Here is an 8,699-nt window from a genome sequence, read left to right on the forward strand (position 1 = left end):
TACAGGTGGGTACTTCCTGCTTGTTTCTTAGAGCCATTTGCTTGGAACATTTTTTACTCTTCTTTCATCCTAAGGTGGTGCCTATACTTTAAGATGAGTTTCTTGTAGACAACAAATAGATAGATTTTATTTCCTTTTTTTTATGTTTTTTTTTTTTTTTTTTTTGAGACAGGGTCTCCTGTAACCCCAGCTGGCTTGGAACTCCCTATGTAGACTGGCTTTGAGATCTGCCTGCCTCTGCCTCTGGAGAGCTGGGATTAAAAGTGTGTGCCACAATGCCTGGCCAGATTTTATTTCTTAATCCGTCTTTTGACGGGAGAGTTGAGGCCACTGATATTTGGGTATTATTGAAAGGTGTGTATCACTTACTGTCATTTTGTTTGTGTGTTTAGTCTTAGTTTGTGTCTCTGTACTTTGTACCTTGCTTTCTTTCTGTAACCTTTTGAGTATGATAATTTCTTTCTTCAGTCTTTTATATTGCTTCGAGTGTTTTCTGTAGGCTGGTTTGGTGAACATGGTTCTTTCAGCCTATCTTAGTCACAGAAGATTTTTCTTCCCCCTTTGACCATGATAGAGTTTTGCTGGGTAAAATGTTCTGGGTTGACATCTATGGTCATTCAGAACTTGGAATACTTTGCTCCATGCTCTTCTGGCTTTACACTGAAAAGTTTACATTGAAAAGCCAACTGCAATTTTGATGGATTTTCCTGTAAATATAAATTGTTTTTCTCTTGCAGCTTTTAGTACACTCTCTTCTGTACAGATATCTAGTGCTTTTACTATGATATGGCATATGGAGTTTCTGTTCTGGACCTCTCTAATTAATGTTCTGTGTGCTCCTTGCATCTGTATGGGTATGTCTTTCCTTAATTTGGGGAGGTTTTCATCAATATCATTGAAGATCTGATCAATGTCGTTAACTGAGATGCTTCTATTCTGCCTATGGTGCGTAAGTTTGGTTTTCCATGATGTCCCACATGTCCTGCATATTCCATTCTTATGTTTTAAAACCTTTTTCATATTCTTTGCTTGGGCCGTCCAGTTCTCCAACTTTGTCCTCCAGTCTTTATGTTCTGTTTTCCATTTCATTCATTCTGTGAGGCTTTTCCTGTCGTTTCTAACTGGCTAATTGGGTTTTCCAGTTCCATCTTCATTTTGGCTTGAGTTCTCTTCAATATTTCCATCTCTTTCGTGAATTCACTTTTCAAGTCCCAAATTGTCTTTGTCATTTCATTCAGTCACACATTTGTATGTTCTTGGGCTGCACAAGCCTGAGGACTTAAGTTCAAGCCTCCGGAACTCGCATACAGAAAACTGGATGACATAGATTAGTGCAGCTCTCAGACCTCATCAGAGAAGATCCTTTGTCCAGTGGACAGTGGTCAACACAGAAACTCATAATTCAAAGTGCAAAGAAGTATCTGTGAGGTCTCAGCTCTAAATAGGACATCTATATTACCTCCTTCCTCAAGACTCAGAGTTCATCTTAGAAGAGCGGGAAGAAAGATCATAAGAGCTAGAGGTCAGGGTGGTCCACAGCAAAAACGTATGTTTTTTACATGACAGGTCCACTGCACTCATGAAGTCGTAGAAGCTGGAGTTGCCTGCACAAGACCTATAAGACCAAGCCAATCCCCATCCATAGCTGAGGGTCAAGGTCTGGACTGTTGCGGCTTCTGCTAGAGAGCAAGATTTTTCTAAAATGGTGGTCCCTAGTAGTTTGGGCACACTCCTTCGGATGGCTTCATATCCATGAATGTATGCACAAATTGGACTCTGTTATATCTCCCCCCAAATAATTGAGGATATGAATTTGGGTGGGGTGGGGAGGATGTGCATCTGGAAGAGTTAGGTGAATGAATAGGGTAAACCTCTGCAAAAGTACATAGTTTGGATGAATGAAATTCTCAAAATATTAGAAAATATTATATTTAAAAAACAAGATAAATGCAAAACAAAACAACAACAAAACATACACAACAGCAACAAAAGTTGGGTATAGTGGTGTGCACTTATAATCCCAGCACTGAGAAGTGGAGACAGGTAGATCCTTGGAGTTTGCTTACCCAGCACGTAATCAGCAAGTCCCAGATCAGTGAGAGATCCTATCTACAAAACAGTGATGGCACCTAAGGAAAGACATTCAAGGCTGATGTTTGACTTACACGTATATTATATATATAAATATATAATTTATGCATTTGTGTTTCACATATATTTTTCTGCAAGACTTTGCCTATTTTATTTCTTTCATAGTATACTTTACAGAGCCTAACTTTTCTATTTTAATAAAGCTCATCTTGTTTTATTATTATGGATCTTGCTCTTGGTGCTGCATTTGTATTCTCTCCTGGAAAGCAAAGGCCACATAGATTCACATTTATGTAAACTTGTAAGTAAAACTATGTAAGTTTGAAGGGTTTTAATTTTTTTTAATTAAAAAAAAATTTTGTGTATGAATGTATTGCCTGCATGTATGCAAGTGCACCTGTGTTATGCAGTTACCAAGGAGGGCAGAAGTGGGCATCAGATCCCCTGGAACTGGAGTTATGGATGGTTGTTAGCTGCCATGTGGATGCTGGGACTTCAACCTGGGTCCTCTGCAAAAGTAGTCAATGCTCTTAATCTCTGAGCCATCTTTCCAACCCCTAAATTTTTTGGGTTTTAATATTAAAATATTTCATTGGTTTTGGGTTAATTTTTATGAAAGAAGCAAGGTCTATGTCAGGTTTGTTTTCACACACATCATGAATCATTCTAGCATTTTTTGTTAAAGACTGCCATCTCTCAGTCAGCCTTCTTTCACTCCACTGTGAAAGGTCAGCTGATTTTATTGTGTTGGTCTATTTCTGGGCTTCTTACTTTCTTCTTTTGATCAATGTTTCTCTTCTTTTTCCAATACTATGTCACCTCAGTTATTAATTTTACAGAAAGTCTTCAGGTCAGAGAATGCCTTTCCATCATTCAGTGTTCTTCCTCAGTAGAACTTAAGCTCCTCTGGTTCTTCTGATTTTCCATATAAATTTGCAATGAGTCTGTCAATACTTACAGAGTGGTATGCTGGGATCTTGAGTGGGTTTGAATTAAGCCTGTAGATTAGGTAGGCAAGAATTCAAAATAATATTAAAACTTCCAATCCATGAACAGAGACTATACGTCCATTTACTTGTAAATGAGCTTTGATTTTTTTATGAGTTTGGAAGTTTAGTGGTTATGTATCCTCTTCACGTTTTGCTAAATTTATATATAATTTTTGTTTCTACTGTTAATGACATTGCACTTTGCACTTTCAGTTCTAAATTCCATGGCTCATTAATAGAATGTAGGAGGGCAATTGACTTTCTGTGATTACCTTGTGTGGTGGTTTGAAAGAGAAATGGCCCCCATCGTATATATTTGAACACTTAGGCCCCTGGTGGTGCTGTAGTTTGAGATGGTTATGGAACCTTTAGGAAGTGGAGCCATGCTGAAGGAAGCACCTCACTAGGCGGGCTTTGAGGCTGTAAAGCTTGGTCTCACCTCCTGCTCTTTCTCTGTTTCCAGTTCCAGCCGGCTTCACACAGCTACCACCATGCTTTCCTGATGGTGATGGACTGCATCTCTTCTGGAACTGTAAGCCAAAACAAACCCTTTTGTCCTCTAAGCTGCCTTTAGTCATGGTATTTTATCACAGCAACAGAAAAGTAACTAATACATCCTGTCTGTATTCATTGTGAATTATCTGTAGAAGTTTTGATTAGCTTGAAGAAATCCTTCTCTCCTCTTACAGTGTTAATTTTTTCTTGACTATCAAGCCAACGTTTTACATGGAGAATAAATTTCACTTGTACATCAGCTAAAGTTCTTATTTTGCTGTGATAGTATAGTTGTTAACATTTATGCTCTGACATTTGACATCCATATCTGTGAGGAACATTGGTTTGTATTTTCCTTTCTTATAAAACCTTTGAATTTGGTATTGGATAATGCTGGTCACAAAGAATTAAGTAGGAAGTGACCCCCAAGCTTTCCTGTTCCGGAAGACATTGCAGATAATAGAAAAGTGTCTTCTTTAAATGTTTGTTAGGGTTCACCATCAAAAGTACCTGGGAAATGTTTTTAAAAATTATATGCTGCTGATTCAGTTTTAAATAGGAACTGGGAGTGTGAGCTTTTGTGTTAATCTGGCTGAGAGTTATGTTGAATTGAATTTTTTTCTCCCTTTCTAGATACCAAGATGTTAAATTTTTCCCAACCCTGGTGCTTTGCTGTCCCTTTCTGTCTTTGGATCTTTGGGTTTCCATAAGAACTCCTTAAATGTACTGAGCGTTGTACCCATGTTGTGCAATGCCTGCAGGTCAGAAGATGGTGTCAGATCTGCTGGAACTGGAATAACAGATGGTTAGCCACCATGCGATGCTGGGAAGCAAACCCAGGTCTTCTGTAAGAGCAGCAGTGCTCTTCACTGCTGAGCCATCTCTCTAGCCCCAACACTCTACAATATATAAATAAATTGCATTATTTAAGTGGGCTTGAGTGGCTGGATTATAGCATTCTTAACTGATTTTCATACTCATACTCTTTCTTTGGTAAGACAGCAATCAAGTGTCTCAAGTTCATTATGGCTAGATGGTGAAATGCCCTCCCCAGGTTCACGTATTCTAACACTTGGTCCCTAGTTGGTGGTGTTAGGGAGGTTTTGGAACCTTTGGTAGGTGTGGCCTTGCTGGAAGAAGAGATTCTTTGGGGTCAGGCCTTGAGGGTCGAAGCATCACCTCACACCCTACCTGAACTCTTTGCCTCCTGTTTGAGGCTGTGTGTCAAATAACACCACAGGGTTTCAGGGACCTAGTCTCTCCAGCCGCCTCAGCTACCGCACTGTCCCTTACATAAGCCAAAAGCAATACTTCCTCCCTTGAGTGGCTCTGGCACTAGAAGTGTCTGTACTAGCAATGCAGACTTTGACTGTTGTATTAGTTCCTTTCTTCCTCACTGTCATCAAATATCTGGTAAGAAGTAATTTCAAGGAGAAAGGGGAGACATGGTAGTTCACAGTGGCAGGAGGATGTGCCTGGGACTCAGCACATCTCAGATCACGAAGCAGAGAAAGGGGATTACCCCGATCAGCTGGCTTTCTCTTTTTCTGCCTTTATTCAGTCTGGGTCCCAGACATATCAAATGGTGCGGTCAACATTCAGAGTGGGTCTTCTCCCTTTAGTTAATCCTCTCTGGAGAAGCCCTCACCCAAAGGTGTGCCTGGATAATGTCCTAGATATTTCTTAACCAAGATGGACATGCAGATCAACCATCACACGTTCCTCTGTTTTTACCTCCTGTTCCTATTTTAGGAGGGGAATTTGCTCTCTGAGCTTGGTGGTCCACAGATCCAAGAACAGCACTGAATCTCTGTTTAGTTTTGTTTTTGCTGCTGCTGTAGGACAGGGGGAGCTCCTGTGCAGCTCTTCATATACCAGAACAAAACCCAGAAATGTGATAACACTTTTAACTAATTTTCTATCTCAGATTGGCCTGCTGCTTACCCTGCTCTTTGCACAGATTTCCTGAGTGTTTAGGAGAAAGGATATATGTGATCTCAAAGAACAGAGTTGTGGGAATTCCTTCTGAAGATCCCCAGGTTCTTGTTCTAGTGTCTTCCGGGGTTTTCCAGAGGACTTGTGCACAGGTCTGGTTAGTATTTGCCCAGTGAGTGTCAGAGGCTGAGGTCTGTAGCTAGGGATAAGTAAGAGTCATTTCATCTAGGTGCTCTCAGTGCTCCTGTTTACCCAGCCCCACTCTGACCTGCTCAAACTGCTTATCCCCACAGTTTCAACAATGCAGCCTGGCTAGTCTGCATCTGATCATACTTTGCGTGGCTCCTCACCAGAGCAAGGCCTTCTGAGACACAGATCTCTGAGTCCCAACTACTGTCTGGGCTAAGCCTTCCTGCTTCTAGCTCTGGTCTCAGAATAGCCTTACCTTAGGACTTTAGATCAAAGTGAGCGATGTCCTCACTAACCTCTACATCATGTTTCTTCATTTCTGGAACTAGTCAGGGCATCATGGACTGACTCCTTGCTGGCCCTCATCTGTCATGGTGTTACCTGACTCTGCTCTCTCTCTGTGACTTGTTCTTCTCTTTATAGAGGCTGTGATGACAGAGTTGGAAGAAACAGGACTAAATGGAGGGAATAAAATGTCTTGGTTTAATATGTCAAATGATTCCAATGATTTTTCTCATGTAAAATATGCAGATTAATATTTAATTCAAGGTTCTTTTAAGGTTAGGATAATTGTCCTAGTTTGCTTTCTGTTACTGTGATAAAACATTTACCAGAAAAACTTGGGGAGGAAAGGGTATATTTCACCTTAGAGGTTACAGTCCATCTTTGAGGGAATCCAGGTCAGGAACTCAAGGTAGGGTTCTAGAATCAGAAACTGAAGCAGGGACGCTGGAGGAAAGCTGTTTACTTATTTGCTTCCTCTGGCTTCTGGCTTGCTCAGCTACCGTTTTTCTTTTCTTTTCTTTTCTTTTCTTTTCTGTACCAAGTGTCATATCAATAGATATCCAGTGCCCTAAACTGTCAAGTGTTTCCAGTTTTCTTGAACACATCTCCCTACAGAAGCTCTCCCTGTTGATTCTTTGTGTCCATCTTGTGACTGAATACTGTCACCACTCAATAGTGGCATGCCAGGGAAAACGAGACCTCTCAATGTTGCCATCTCCAGGGCAGGCTGCAGCACATCAGTCCTGCTTTGCTTAAAATATTCTGAATTCTTATAGTGAGGAAAATGTTCAGAAAGATGTAATCAAGGGAGGCTGAAAAGAATGAAGGGTTAGAAAGAAGCCTTTTTGGTCTTTTTGAAACAGGGTCTCCCTGTAGCCCCAGGTGACCTGCAGACCAGCCTGGCCTCAATCATCTTACAGAGATCCACCTGCCTCTACCTCTTGACTGCTGGGATTATAGGAGTGCACCACCACACTCTGCTCAGCTGCCTTTCTCAGACAGCCCAGGCCCGCCTGCCCAAGAATGGCACTGCTTGAAGTGGACTGGACCCTCCTACTTCAGTTAACAATCTGGAGAATGCTTCACAGACATGCCTACAAGCCTACAGGCCAGTCTGGTGGAAGTAATTTTTCATTCCTGGTTCCCTCTTCCCAGGTAACTCTAGTTTGTGTCAAGCTGACAGAAACTAGCCAGCACAATAATGCATTTGTTAAATTGTTTGGAAAATTTTATGCCTTATGTAAATATGAATTTTATTATGTTTGCCTATTACTGCTTAATTTATTATTTTCTATTGCTAATCACCATTGTAGTTCAAACACTAATACTTTCTTTCAGGGGACATATTACTCATAAAATGGTAAATATGTTTTGTACTGAAGATGAACGTAGGGCCTCACATGGGCAAGAAGCATTCTACCACTGAGCCCTGCCCTCACCCCCACCACCCCCACACACTGGGGGATTCTAGGCAGGCACTCTACCACCTACTGAGCTACATGCCCAGCCTTCATTTCTTTTTTTTTTTTTTAAATTTCAGGACAGGATCTTGTTCAGTTCATCAAGCTGGTCTTAAACTCATTCTGCAGCCCAAGCAGGTCTTTACCTTGAGATCTTCTTGCCTCTGCCTCCTGAATATTTGGGAGTACAGGCATGCAGTAGCAGGCACATTTTTAAAGGGGGACATTTTTAGCAAAGATGAAGCTATCATCTTGACTGATGGAAACCCATAAATTGGCTGCCTACTCTGGAGGGTGAATGGTGGCAGCTGGTTTTGGTGTAAGGACTTAACACACGACTCCTGGAAGAAGATGTCTCATCACTTGTCGTCCCCCCCACCCCCAAGAGGAGTAAAGGGGTAAAGGCCGATGCAGTGTTAGGAAGGCTTTGTTCTGCTTCTGTTTTCTTTGCTTTTAGCCTGGAATAGCAGAGCCTTTAGCGTGTGTTTGGACTCTCAGCTGAGGTAGAGACATGTTGATGACGTAGGAAAGGGAGAAAGAGCTAGGAGACAAAGAGAAAAGTCGGTAGCCGTAGATCAAGACATTTGATGTCCAAGGGACCCTGTGATGTGAAATGAAAAGTTGGGGTAGCCGCTGTATGGACGGATACCAGGCTGGAGTTAAATGAGTCGGTTCAGCTCAGATGGGCAGAACGTGGCCTGCTGAGGGTGAGGGGTTGGCCACCAAGCCTATGTGAAATTTTCTTAAATCTTGCTAGGTACAGATTGCCTGTGAGACCTTTTAATTAGAAACACTACTGAATCAACACTTCCGAACCCCCGGGCTTTGTGTTCTCGAAGGCACCCAGAATTAAAGCCTCTTATCTGCATCATCAGGCAGAAATAAACATGTAGCGGCTCAATATTGACCTGCCTTCTGATGAACGTTTTAGAAGAAAAAGGAAAATAGCTCGTGTTAGAGAACTCTGTGGGTCACGGCTCAGGCTGCACTGCAGCACGTGTGCCTCCTGGGTTCTCTTGGTAGAAACAGTGTGGTATGCTGATGAGAGTGTGTGCTTTGGAGGCAGAGAAACTGAGTTGCCTCTCACATTTCTTTTTTGGCGCTGAATGTGCTTGGGTGAATGATTTCACACCTCTGAGCCTCCTTGTTCATATTTATACAATATAGTTCATAAGCGTCTCTATACATTTGTGAATGACAGACATGGATCGCTGTGTATATTTCTAATGTTTGAAATACCCCTAAGGGCAGCACG

This window comes from Nannospalax galili, unplaced genomic scaffold (genome assembly GCF_000622305.1).
Source record: "Nannospalax galili isolate Female #2095 unplaced genomic scaffold, S.galili_v1.0 scaffold252, whole genome shotgun sequence".
In the NCBI taxonomy this organism is placed as follows: Eukaryota; Metazoa; Chordata; class Mammalia; order Rodentia; family Spalacidae; genus Nannospalax; species Nannospalax galili.